Below are 13,671 nucleotides of genomic sequence, written 5' to 3' on the forward strand. Positions count from 1 at the left end.
AGCATTGCATATAAACTGCATGACATGATGTTATTGCTCGGTTAAAATTTGACATAAACCAACATCTCTAACAACCAAACAGGCATCTACTACCACAGTCCACTGCAATCATCTTACTACTACTTTTCGAAACTTACGTTCCTTGGTGTCGTTAAAAAAGCGGTGAAGGAAGTTTTCATCCCCCAACGCCTACAGTTTAATTGGGGTAATTATGTGCAACAAGAACTTTGAACACAGATTTGATGTCATTTAACATTTAGCTTGAAAGAAACAAGAATTAAAATTCTTCTTACAAAAATGCAAGTTTGTTCATATTATCATAAAATGTAAATTGTGCATCAAATGTACATAATTTGAATGAAAATACAAAATATCCTAACATGTAAACTCCGAAGATTTGTGTGCCGGCTACTAAAGGCCAACTTATACTTCTTACGGCATGTGTCGTGCGACACTCTGGCTTGTGCAATCTATGGGCACGAGCCATCCGACAATCAAATAAAGCATTTATAGTAAACGCGACAACCGCCCGAAATCTGTATACAAATTCAAAATTATGTTGACATTTACATCAAGTAGTGCATTGGCAGCATTGTTAAAATTCTTTGTGAATCAAATGAATTCATTTCTGCTAAAATGCTAGACAACCACGACACGCTAATGACATTAGCAGGTATAATTTTCCGCCAGGATTGCCACTCTTCGATTTTAAACGCTTTTTGGCTTTCGTAAATCGGTCCCGTATTTTCTTCCATTTTTGTCTGCAAACAGCATCATTTGTTTCGAGCTTTTCCCAATTTCCTTCCATGAATTCGTAGTTTTTTGTAGGTCTTTATAATCCCTTCTAGACGAGTCTTATATATATATGAGGGTATTTCCTAACTTTTTCCCCTAATCTTTCTTCGAATCCATCCATGATTAAATATTTTTTCATAATTGTGACATACATATGCTGAGACAAACACAAATGACTAACCACGTGTTGTTAGATAGCCAATTATCTTGCGCGAAAATTCGACAAAATGTCTGCGACGTTACAACTTTTTGCGAGGCGCACGTGTGCGACAATACGGTGAAATTACGTCAAATGTTACTTCCGTTTTGGTGATATGACGTCATATTCCTCATGCGACATGGCGCGCGACACTTGTCGCACGAAGTATAAATTAGCCTTAAGACTACACTGACGAACTACATATTTCTGGCATGATGTCATAAACATGTACAAGTAGCTATGTATTCTTGACTTGCAATTCAGCCATGTTTTTGGTCTGATACAAAATAATATTCTATCAGAGAAACTACACAGATCAATAAGGGTTCCTACCACATTCAGTATTATTATATAGCGACACTAAGGTCATCCATTCAGCTTTAAGACTATTTTATGTATACATGTAGCAACTTAGCAAGTCACTCATTTTACATAAAGTTAGTTCAGATTTTGTCATAAAAATGAATGACATACTACAGCAATAAAATTCTTTACCACAACCCATTATTTAAAGAGTTTTGCTAAATATGTCAGCTGGAATACATGCATGTTTGCTTTATGATTTACAATTTAACATTGACGTACTTTAAAGTGGTTCTATGACGAAAACTTAACGTTAAAAAATCATCGATTTTGGCATTCAATAGTTTAAGCACATATCAATTATTGCTTTCGTAAAATGTAAGCAAAAATATTAATATAACGAGGGAGTTATGAACATTTGAAATGTCTAATTTTCAAGTCCGCCATTAAAATCGGCCATTTTGAATATTTGCAATCACCAAAGGTCTGTGACGTCATAGTCTTAACACGGCAAGAAGCGCACATTGGAAAGTATACAAGGTAATACATAAATATATGGCAAGCCAAACCTGCCAAAAGTGTATCGAGATTTATAAGTCGTATTAGAATTACTATAAGTGTATTCGAGATTCGTAAAGTGGTACTCAAAATTACTATAATGCGGTGTGAAAACTATATTATTATTGTTGAGTTGTGTAAGACGAGTTTTATATGACGAGTTTCATATGACGAGATTTATAAGACGAGTTTTACATGACGAGTTTCATATGACGAGTTTTATATGACGAGTTTCATATGACGAGATTTATAAGACGAGTTTTTTTTATAAACTGTAACAGTGTAACGAGATTTATAAGAGGTTGTTTACAAACTGTAACGAGATTTCCCAAGATGGCGTCCGCTAGTAATGCAACTTATTTCGAAGCAAATGAAGTATGTATACAGTATAGATAGAAAATACAAAGTTACCAACCCGCCAAAATTTTGCATATAATTAATAACTGCTTTTGAAACAAACACGTGTTCTTTAACTCAATACTTCATGTTGTTAGAGGAAAACTCGCGATATAAACTCGTCATATAAAACTCGTCATATAAAACTCGTCTTATAAATCTCGTCACAGTTTATAAAACAACTCGTCATATAAATCTCGTCATACACTACTCAACAATAATAATATAGTTTTCACACCGCATTATAGTAATTTCGAGTACCACTTTACGAATCTCGAATACACTTATAGTAATTCTAATACGACTTATAAATCTCGAAACACTTTTGGCAGGTTTGGCTTGCCATATAAATAGAGCAAAAAAAATGTCAAAATCATCGAGATCTAGCTCACTCTCTGAGTCTTCGATCGAGACAAACGCATCGATTTCTTCATCGGAATTTGTGACGGCAAATTCGAACGAATCTAATTCGGAAATTTTGCCATTTGTCGATAATATTGAACCGCTTGCTTCGCCCGATGAAATTGCTGAGTACGAAGCTACAGTCGCAGAAGAACGGCGGGTTGAAGACATGCTGCAAGATCGTTTTGATGCCCGTGTTGATGTTACTTCATGGTGAGATGTCATTCTTAGTGTGTTACTTTGATCTGAATCGTCTGCCGTTAGCTATGATAACTTTATGGAAACATACAATTTGGCCAATCTTAAAGGTGTGAATGTGGCCATTGTTCGTTGGATTTTGTTGCCAACCCTCAAGAGTGCCGATGCTGCATGGAAATAGAGCAATACCGTGGTAAAATGTATCACCCTGGTTTTAACGAAGTTTGCCTGAACGAATTTGTTCTTCAAGCAGCTTCGTTAGGTGTAAAGACCAAAGGTCACCGCATGATACAGACACTTCATTTTGTACTTCCTTTAAAACCTTAGTATAAATGTATATTATATATTGAAAGTTTGCCTGGATGTATTATTGGTTCTCTCAAATTGTGAAAATTTATCATCTGCAATATGTGTAAGTATATAATAATTGCAACTTGTGCTAACCTGACGCCGCTCTCTTGACGTTGTTGGTGTTTGTGATTTCCAAATAGTAGGCACGGCACCAGGTTTGAGCCGTCTAGTCATACCACCCAAATGGAATAAACGCTCAATACAATCATCCGAGAAGTGATTCGAACAAATCATAAATCGAATTTCGCGCGAACTCGGATTAAAGTTTGCGCGCTTCGTCTGAACAAATTTAACCCAAATTCTTCTCAAAGACTCGTCGTTTGGTCTTTTATGTAATGAAATGCCTGTACTTCTATCAGACTTATTACTGCAATCTTGCACGACACAGCGTGTTGAAGGCATGTTAAAAAAATTGAGTTATACAACCTTTTAAATCTCTATTTCTATATTGTGTTATATTGTAAAGAGCCGCGAGTTAAGACTATGACGTCACAAGCACCTTCCTTCTTGAAAATTCAAATATGGCGCATTTTAATGGCGGCTCTTAAAGTTCAAGTTTTATCGCTACGTAACTCGAGCAGCATGAAATACATTGCGCTAAAATTTCGCCAGAAGAGATTTTTTTACATACACTATTAATCTATGAAAAAAAAACGAGAGGCAAAATTTTCGTCATAGTACCACTTTAAGCAAACTTTCCATTTTCAATGGCGTTCGAGAATTGTCTAAACCTGTTTCACCTTGAATTTCACAGCAAACGGATATCATTAGTGAACCAGGAACAATTTACCACTAGAACATGGAAGTAACAAATTCTGGAACTCGGAACACAAAATAGCAAAACATTTAAACTTGAATTTACCATGAACGTAAAGTGCTAAAATTTTTTCATTTTCCATCTAGACAGACAATCTATGATCTATTTTAGAAACTTTTACCATTTAAAGTTACTTTACTCTATTCATCGACATTTCGGAGCGCAAATAAACGCATGTTCTATCCGTCAACCTTCATTATCTTGCTTTCATAAATCATCTTATTATATAGAACTTATCATTGACGCCTTGATTAGGTGCTGTTACTTGTTTTGTCCAAATCAAAAACGTCAAATCAATGAATGAGGTAATATCCCATTTGTAAACAGTGGTATTTTAGATATGTTATTATACCTAAACTTTAAACACGCAGTCATCGAGATTGGTGACCATTGAACCAATTACTTTTGAGTATTTACTGATAACTCAACTTGACGTCTTAAAGTATGTAAGTGATAGGAGCGGTTGTTATTGTACACTAAACTACACATGAATGCAGCAATTTAGCAAGTCTTTCACTTTAAGAAAAACTGGTTTAGATTTTGACGTAAGAAATGAGTGATATACAACAGCAATGAAGTTCTTTACAAGCACCCTTATTTAAAGAGTTTTGCTAAATATGTCAATTTTTTTTTTGGGGGGGGGGAGTTTTCAGAGTTCCTTGACACTTGAAATGACTAGGTCCCAATTTGGAGCCATTCGGAGCCTAGTCGTGTGTACTTTTAGAGAAAAGTTGCCATAGAATGTAGTAATCAAGAACGTTGCACGAGAAATCATAAATCAACCAGCTCACTATATAAGGAACTTATTTTAATACATTGAAATTTTAATATAATTTTCATGTTGTTGATTTACCATCATGCATTGCGTGCCTCTTTGATTGTTGCCATGAAAAAAATGAGCGTTATTATGTTCATTTTAGATAACGATACAAAAGTCATCCGTAAATTTCTAGATAGTAAAAATTAACCAATCACTCTGTTGAAGTAATTTATTTAGCCTACAGCTAAGTCCGCCCCTGACAAATGGAAGTACAAAACCTTGACTGCACGAATTTCTTTTAACAAGGTTTCTGCTTTATGAGAACATCATGAAATAAAAAGAACTTTAGTTTGGTGATAAACTAATGGTTGGCTATCACTACTATTGCTTTCATGAACTTAGCATAGCAACTGTACTTTGGGGGCGACAATAATAATGGATTGTAAGGGGAAAGGGAAAAAAGTAAAGCTGATTTAACTTTAATTGCATATCGTCGTTTATCTTCGTGACTTATACTCTCTCGTGCGCACATGCATTCACGGTACGCTGGGGAATCAAATAATAATATTCTATTTAATATCCATATTTTTAAATATTAGTCAATAACTTCCAATATTCAATACATATTTGCAAAAACCTTATAAGCAGTACAAAATGAAAATGGTTGTGATTACAACCAAAACTTATATGCATGAAACGTAAATGGTTTTATGCAAGTACTCTTATGTGAACAAAAGAGAATACTGGATCTAAGTTAAGTCAACTAAGTCCGCTCTTTAATTTCCTTTCTCCATAAATACAATATTCTTATGACCGATCAAATCTTGCTCTAAATTGTATGGATTATATATAAAATGCACATAATCACCCACTTAGATTTATTAAATAAATGCAGCTAGAACACGTAAAACTCGCATGTGGGGTGGTATTTTTTCCCATAAATATTATAAGCCTAATTTTCACTGTTTTAATTGTCCTAGGCAAAACTAAGAAAGTGACTTCCATCTTAATTTACTTGTTGCTTCTATATTCTTGGCCATTTTTTCGATGTTGCTGAATATACTCTTCATTCTCGCTTCATAATTTTCCGCCTCCTTCTGCTCGCCATCTTTCATACCAAAACCTTTAAAAGGTTTTTCTTTGCTTTTCGAAATCTTCCTTTTGGAAAAGACACAGACCAAGAACTATCAAGGCATAGGCAAATTCAGGATTTTTACATTGACGTTTTTCTTCATCGTTTTATTAGATTGTTGTACGTAAGCCAAGGCATGATCGTAGTCAGGTGTATCTTTTAATGTTAAGCATTTTGCTAAATTTGTCGATACTAGAGAAACGCCATTTTGGCTACCTTGTTGATCGTATATAGCGTTAGCGTCCTTTAGATTTTTTAGAGGCCTGCTTTTAACCCTCAAAGTTGACCATCAGTGTTTGAAAATATAGGCTAGAGGCCGGCTTTTTAGCCTCAAATTTGACTATAAGCGCTTGAAAATATAGGCTAGAGGCCGGCTTTTACCCCTCAAAGATACTTGGGAAATATGACAGAGGGGTGATTCCACGAAATGGGATTCCTTCACTGGCGTTGCCAGTCTGCAAGTTCTTTCGTCTATGTAAATTTCAGATCATTAGCATTAGTTATTTCTTAAAAGTAAACGGCTTCAACCCAGGAGTATCGTGACATGTTTGTAAATGTAGGTCGTCTAGGTTAGTAGAGTCCTGAGAAGGACTCTTCCTGTTGATGTTGACTGACGTATCGACAACCTTAGCGTTAGCTTGAACAACAGGTGATTGGAGCATTTTTTGGCAACGGCTTCGTCATCAACATTTGCCTGACATGTTTACATTATCAACATTAACTAAACAACGTTCCCATCATTAGCATTTACTTTGCAAATACCAGATAACAAATACGGCTAACCTGTCTCCTCACTTGACTCTGAAGATGACTACCGCTAAGGTTGTCGAAACGTCAGTCTACGTCAATACCAACAGTCGTTCTCAGTACTCTACTAACGTGGACGATCTGCATCCACAAACATTAGTTATTTCTTAATCGAGAAATATTTTGTTTTTACCACCATGTCACGTACCATGACAAAACTCAGTAACGGAAGAGGGTTTGGGTACACATTACTGCAGCTCATTTTTGCATATACTTAGCTACATTTCCAAATATCTTATTGGGAGAACTTGATTTGTGAGTTTTCTTCTTTAGAAATTCATAGCCAATAGTTTTGTTTTGAAGGTATTTTTAATTTAAACTGAGCACCTTTAATTTATCTTGACTAACGATGGTTTCGCCTATGAATTCATTCACGTCAATATTCTAAATATGTCAAAAACTGCATTGGTAAAAAGGGCATATTATGAGGATTTTGTTGCGATAAGATTTCGGCGGAGTTTCTTTTCGTCCGACAAGTAACGTGACCAGTGACACTATATACATTTGTTGGCGTATGCAACTGGATAAAGCATTCACGTGCAAAAAAATAACACTAAAATTGAAGCAGGAAGTTCGCTCGTTTGCGTATGTTTTATTCGTGCCACTTTACTTGCCACACTTTGGTAACATAAAGTCTCTTTTTTGTTTTTACTTCTTGAACAAACTTCTGAAAAGAAAAAATACTATCAAGGAAGGCTTGTAAAGCATTTAAAAAAGGGTCAACCAGCAGGCATTTTGCACGTAACCGGCCATTGTTTGAAGCACGAGAGAACTTGCGAGAGTATTTGTGATTTAATCCTTCGCTATAGCTGCAAATGTTGTTGAATGATTATTTTAGTAATAATAATTGATACATGGGTTTCTACAATTTCTTGAATTTTTGTTCTGTAGAAGAGGAACTGTAAAATTGTTTAAGTCAACGTGAAATATATCGAGACTCTCATATGAAAATAGGCGAATGCGCGCAATGCATGATGGTTAACCCTCACGCTTTAATTTGCCAAAGTCTGAGAAAGTGGAACGTGTGCAAATTGGGTATCTTTCGGTTTCAATCTTGGCGGCAGAAGCGTTAACCTATAGATATCAGTGATTCTTCAAAAAAAGAAAGAAATGAGCCATGTAGTGATAATACTGTTAAATCAATCAGCTGAACTTATAATTAGTTTATTTTACTCCTTTTATCTGGTTGGTTATCAATAGAACTAGCAGTATCTGTTATTACAGTTCACTCACGCCAACCAAGTACCAGACAGCGTCAGATGCCATGAAAATAGACCTGCACAATTAAAGGTAATGGACCGAATTAAGGTACGAAAACTTGTTATGTTTCATATTATGCTGTATCAAAGCCAACCTTACAAGGTAAATATTTCAATTCCGACTTACTACCTGCTAATGCTATGGCTACTTTAAGATTGATGACAGCCAACTTCCAACAAGCAATTTTGTCGCCTTTTCTTGGTTTACAGTTATCAATAAATATCGGTTTTTATGTATGTTTATTTGGTGACTTCCTACATTCAGTACATGATTAATTATTTCTACGAACCTTTCAGGTAAAGCAAAATAAAAATTATTAGGATTACAACGTAAACTTTTGCGTGCAATATATAAATGATCTTATGCAGGTACTCTTGAACGAAAGAGAATCCTCCATACAAATAAGTAGATGTACTTCCATTCTTCAGTTTCTCTTGCTGAGTTTTTACAACAAACGATCTTCTGTCCTAAATTATACTGGCTTTCCTTAAAATACACGCAATCGCGAATTTCAGGCGTTAGCAACTGATTATATGCATGGCTTACTTATATTTCATATTGATAAAGAACAGTCAAATTAAACTAAGGTCTGGTATTTTTAAACTTAATTTTCACTCTTTCCATTCTTCTTAGAAGAGGGATTATCTGGAAGAGGCTTCCACCTTATTTCTATGTTCTTTTCTATATTCTTGGCCATTTTTTCTATCTCGCTGACTATTTTCATCTTTTTCTTTTCGTATTCCTTGGCCTCCTTCTGCTCGCCATCTATGATATACAATTCGTAGAGCAGCTGATAAATGTCTATCAGCCATGGATGGTCTTCTGAAAACAAATTTTCGATTATATCCAAAGCTTCTAACAGGTTTTGCTTTGCTTCTTTAAATTTTCCCGCCTTTAAAAGGCAGAGACCAAGAACTGACAAGCTCCTAGCAATTCCAGGATTGTAGTAATGAAGGACAGAATTTTTTATCTTTTCCAGAGCCTGTTGGGCGTAAACCAAAGCAAGGTCGTATTTTGGGGGATCTTTTAAAGACAGGCATGCTTCCAAATTTCTCAGTGCTAAGGAAATGCTTATCTCGTCCCCAAGTTGATCGTATCTAACTTTAGCATCCTCCAGATTTTTTATAGCCTCCTCATAGTCACCTTTCTTCAACAAGCAAAACCCAACGTTGAAAAGAGATTCAGCCTTTAGGGAATCCTTATTCGGTGTATTTAAGTTCTTTCTTATGTCTTGGGCTTGGCGAACAAACTCGAAAGCTTTTTCTTTCATTCCAAGACTTAAGAAACATAATCCAATGTTATTTAGAATTTCTGCTTTTTCAGGGTTAAGGTCGTCTGCAGTGTATGTGTCTGCCTTCTTGTAAAGATTGAAAGCTTCCTCAATTTTACCTCGTTGCTGTTTGCACCATGCTTCCTTGGTTAAGACACATGCAAATTTCTCCTCATTGATAATATCTTTTGTAAGAACTTCATTCAAGTATTTTTCCGCACTATATATCGAAAAGTTGCCAGGTAACAGTCTGCTATCTCGATCAAAGTATCAACCAGTATATCATCAATCTTTTTGTCACCTTGATGGCCAACTAGGATTTTAATGTTGGATTTAAATAGGTTCATTGCCCATTGAAATTTCCCCTGTTCTTTTGTGCATTTTGCGATTATATATGAGACTTCGAAATAAGTGAAATCAATGCCGACTTTCTTTTGCAGATGTTTGCTTGTTTTGTACGAAACGATTGCTGATTCATATTCTTTCCTGCTTTGGTAGGCAAGTCCTGCAACTTTAGCAAGTTGTGCTGCTGTGGTCAACGTGGTTTTCTGCTCATTTTTCACTTTTTCAACAGACGTAAAGACAACAACCATTGCAGTGGCAACAACGTCGACGAGAAACATGTCATCCTTAGCCTTTTCTTTTTCCATGTCATCTAACATCTTTTGGACATCGACATCGTCAAGCTTAAACGATTGTAAGCTCTTACCACGTGGCGACAACCTTTGAAACAAAATTTTGTCCCATTTATGTTGCTTCACAACGTCGTTGTACACTGCGTTTCCATTGGATGATTCGTTGATAAAATAATGTAACCAACTTGTAAGACCACCATTAGAAGGAATTTCTGATTGTGAAGACGAGGGAGGTGCAATTGATAAAACCGAAACAATTTTTACGTCTTTATCATCTTTTCCAAAAAGTTCCTGTGCTCTGGGAATTGCTTGTGCCAAAGGCCAATTTCCACCAACACCTCCATCGACAAATTTATCGTTGCCAATCACAACTGGAGTGTTAAAGTAAACTGGAGCATTTGATGTTGCTAGTAAGACTTCGTAAGCTTTGCAATTTTCGTAGTCTTTGTTTGCTGTATCGAACAGTACGAGATCTTTGTTTTTGCTGATTTTTCTTGCAACAGCTCCAGCGACGTTTTTCAAAGGATTCGCTCCACCTAAATCACTCAAGCTGCATTCGCCAAACTGATCATATAGAGCTTTTTTCACGTTATCTTGTGAATATTTTATTAGTGGAATCCTGGACAACACGGGTATGTGAGAAAAAACCCAATGAGGATATGTCTTCTTGAAAATTTCTCCAGTGTTTGTGAGATACATATGAATCCATTCTTCCACAATCATCCGTTTCCTTTCATGATCGTTGCCAACTTTATTTCCGCCAACTAAACCAAACGCGATCAGGCCTCCTGTGCTGGTACCAAGTATCAAAACTATTAATTAAAAGACATGAATAATGCATCGTAATGTTTATAATTTACGCAGTAGGACTATATCTGCTGATATGCTATGCTGCTGATGATTAGCACATGTATGAGTAACATTGATGATGGTTAACAGTTTAGCTCAATCCAAATTGAAATAAAGCTTAATCTGTGAGCCCACACATCATTTGTGCCTTAGTTTTGGTACAAATAAATGTGCAATGAAAATTCCTGTCTTTTTGTGTAGTATGTCAGCCACTGCTGTAAAAGTGTCGTAATTACACAAGATGGTATAACAAATTCTAAATCATTACATGAAAGATAATGTTTCCCAAAGAGTATCGTGTATCGAAGTTCATAAACTAAATTTGTCATTTGTAATTTAACGAACTTCGTATTTCGTAACATCACTGGGAGTGTCAAATTAACTGTAAGAACATCGTATTCCCAAAATGCGAATTGAAGCAAATTTGCAGTACTTTCGACAAATGCGTTTAACTTACGACAATATTCTGATGAAACTTGTGCCAACTTATGTCTTGACACTTGACATCTTCTTTGTGCTTAGAGTTTGCTTCAACACGAACAATTTAACTATTCACTTTCTTCCTCTACAAATGGCAATCACTTACGTGGGCATGTAAGTACCGGATATTGTCGCATAGCCAGTAGGCGTACCGGGTAACAACATGTTTAGCATACATAGTATGTTAATTGTATGTTCTTTCTTAACAAGTATCTGTTTAGTTCAAATTTGACTAACACTAACATTACTATCAATCAACGACTACCAGTTTTCTGCAATCACGTCACTACTACTTTTTGAAAACTATACAATCTTCGCTCGCCTAACAATAACCGTGAAGGAAGTTTTCTTTTCCCAACGGGGTGACTTTTTAATTGCATATATTTATAGCAACTCCATTTCCCAAGTATTCAATACTTTTCACAAATTGGGATAAATATGTACAACAAGAAGTTTGAACACATACGTACTTGATGTCTTTTAACATTTAGAAAAAAAAAGAGAATTAAAATGCCACTTTCTAACCGAAAAGAAAAATGACGTACATTCCGAATTTTTAAGTCCCAATCTTCTGCTCTATTACAATTAAAAATTCTAACTTTTATCTAATACAACTTTTTTATCGTTGTATTTTAAAGCAAGTGAACTCTTTTGTTCCTTTGTGTTTACTGCATGTGATGTCCTTTTACATTTTGGCCAGTTTTTTTTTATTCCGGCGTGCGAAATGCCCAAGTTAACGTCTGCAGTGGTCTGTTTATGTGTTTTAAGTTTGCTTCAGGGGAAACTATAATTGATGTTCCTCCTCTGCTACTGACAACAACCGCTTACGTAGCATGAAAGTGTGGAATTATTGTTTCATAATCAAGAGCCGTATCGGGTAACTGCATAGTTAGCATTGCATGTTAACCGCATGTTCCTTCTTCACTAGACATAACTATGTTCAAATTTGACTGACAAATCTTGTCACCATTTAACTACCATCAACCTACTGTAGCAATCGGGTTACTACTAGTTTCAAAAAATTGCTTTCTTCGCTTTCGTAACAATTGCATTCACCGAATTGTTCCTTTTAAAGACCGTTATTATAGGCCTAGTTTAGACGTCGAACTTTACATGAACTTTACATGTGTAGTAAACAGATACTTTAATAGTTTAATTTATGTTATGATTGATAAGAATTGGACAGGTGACAGGAACTATTTTTAGGGATGAGAACGAGTGAGAAAGAGACATAAAAAACGATAGCATGTAAGGAGGTTACTATTGATATTTAAGAGCGAAATAAAAAGATATTACAACATGAACCAATTATTAAGTTCAATTAAATTGCACGTATTAAGTCTTATTGAACATCGGCAAAGAAATACGAAACAGGATTCTTTCTACAAAAACAGTTATTTAGACAAAACGAAGTATTTTGCTTTGTGAGGTTATTTTAACACGTCATAGATGAGCACAGGTATGTAATATACATGATAAGTATAACATGAAAAACATCCCGTGCACTTGAAGGTGTTTGCGTAATTTTCTGACAACAAAGAGCGTTGGGCTGTAAATTCCGAATAAAACACTTATGTTTGTTGTTCGTCCATCGCAAGCGATGATGACCTTGACAGGTTAGTTCAAATACTAGAAGGCTGGGTACGGTGAGTTCTGAGTTGGCTAAGGAGCCCAATCTTGGCACGGAATGTTCTCGAACACGAAGGGCAAACCAGAGATGCATCTGATGTTGAAGCACTGGCTGCTCTTGATTTCCGCAGCTCACGTTTCAGTTTGGCTTCCACAGTCCGCCTTTCTTCTGATGCTTGACAGCCCTTGAAGATGAGATCGCGCTAGGTTGATCGGTTCCCTGCTAGTTTGTCCCATATTGCGGTGTTGATGTTAAAGGACTTCAGTGAGGTCTTTAATGTGTCCTTGAACCGCTTCTTCTGGTCTCCGACTGATCTTTTGCCGTTGGAGAGCTCACCATCAAGCAGTTGCTTAGGTATCCGCTCATCTGGCATGCGAGCAATGTGGCCTGCCCATCGGAACTGTGCTCTCTACAGTAAGGTGTAGATGGATGGCTGATTGGATCGAGAGAGGACATCTGTGTCTGGCACCTTGTCTTGCCACTTGATTCTCAATATCCGACGGAGACAGGTTGTGCGGAAGTGATTCAGCTGTCTCGCATGCCTCTGGTAAACAGTCCAGGATTCACATGCAAACAGCAGAGTTGGTATTACTATGGCACAGTAGACCTTCAGTTTCGTCTTTCAGTAGTCCTTCAGTAGTCCTTCAGAACAAGCTTAATATCTGTTGTTGAAACAATGTTGTTCAGGCCTTGTTCATTCAACATTCGTCAATAACATTGTCACAACAAGCGAGAGCAATACTAATGAAAGTACAAGCTGTTTTCGATTGCTCTAACAATTAATAACAATATTAGTAACACTAACTCCCTGTTATAGTTCATACACCTA

Source organism: Xenia sp. Carnegie-2017, unplaced genomic scaffold (assembly GCF_021976095.1).
Source record: "Xenia sp. Carnegie-2017 unplaced genomic scaffold, XeniaSp_v1 HiC_scaffold_14, whole genome shotgun sequence".
NCBI lineage: Eukaryota > Metazoa > Cnidaria > Anthozoa > Malacalcyonacea > Xeniidae > Xenia > Xenia sp. Carnegie-2017.